This window comes from Etheostoma cragini, chromosome 8 (assembly GCF_013103735.1).
Source record: "Etheostoma cragini isolate CJK2018 chromosome 8, CSU_Ecrag_1.0, whole genome shotgun sequence".
NCBI lineage: Eukaryota > Metazoa > Chordata > Actinopteri > Perciformes > Percidae > Etheostoma > Etheostoma cragini.
Window position 1 is genome coordinate 23,141,731 of NC_048414.1, and position 1,475 is coordinate 23,143,205.

Here is a 1,475-nt window from a genome sequence, read left to right on the forward strand (position 1 = left end):
CCACTTTTGCTTATGAAAAGTCAAATATCTGGTGTGGAAAAAGTATATTTCTTACAACCATGAGCTCAAGGAGCTCAAGCTTATTAGACTTTTGTGATAGTAGAAGATTATGGCGCAGTGAATACGACACATACCTTTGGTGCATGTGGGTTCGATTCCTACTGCTATACATCCAGCAATGTGTCCCTGAGCAAGACACTTAACCCCTAGTTACCCTAGAGGTGTGCGACCTCTGATATATAGCAATTGTACGTCACTTTGGTAGTGACGTACTACCTAAGGTAGGAATAACATGAGGAACTCAACGTACCGATTAAAATGGAGAGTGGAGAAGATGTCAACCACGGACAGTCCTGAAGTCGAATACGTCAGAGTGGAAACACCTGTGTATGTTCACCCTGGTTGTGCACTGCCTTTAAATCTTGTTGTCTTTGATGAAAAGAATTGTCTTCCACAAGAACAACAAATTTAAAATACTTATTTTATAAAATGTTAACGTGAAGCCACATAGAATTGTATCCATAAAGCAATAATTAAACCAGAAGTCATACCAGAAGTGATTAAAAGCTGCGCAAACCAATTTGCGACAACTACAAGTCGGGCGAGTGAACTGAAACAACTAAGTAAAATATCTACGGAAAAGTTGTGATTGGTTAAACTCAAAAAATGGCTGAGGAACTGTACTTATATCTGCACTAAGGAGAACATTTAGAAACAGCGTCTAATGTGACTGCTGAAAGTGGACAAAACTACAGTTACACTGACCAGCTCTCTCGCTTCAAAGGCCTTTTAGCGGCATGAGGCTAGGACAGAGATGAAACACCAAAAAACAACACATACACGTGCATGCACACACACACACACGCATACACACACACACGCATATACACACACAGCAGAGAGAGATGAGAGATATAGGCCTTGTCAGACAGCTGAGATATAGCACAAGAGCCCTGGGGAGTTTCAGGGGATTTCCACCCAGGGAATCGGACACGTTGTCTGATTTACACTAACACTTTGGCTAAACTTATGATAAAAGTTCACAAAAGAAACATTGCTGTATCTGTCTTTATCCATCTCTGCCTCCATCTGTCTCTGTCTGTTTTCTGCTCTGCGGCTTTCTCTCTCTCTCTCCATAAATACTGGGATGGCTGTTGCGCGAGAACAATTTAAAGTTGTGGGTTATTGTTTCCATATATGTGAGAGTAGTTGACAATTATCTTACTGACAAAATGTACTCCCTTAAAAAGTGTTGTCATAGGTAATTGCGAAGCTGATGGTCGTGAAAGTGAAAGAAAGAACAAAACAGCATAAACTATAACTAAAGAAGAAGCTAATAATGGACACAGAAGGGTGAGAAGGAAAAAGTAGCATGACAGAGTCAAAGAGAGTGAAAAAAGTAAGTAGAGAAGTTGAAAGAAAACACATTTTTATCTGCTCCTTTTTCACTGAGTAGAGAGCCAAGGAATGTGATG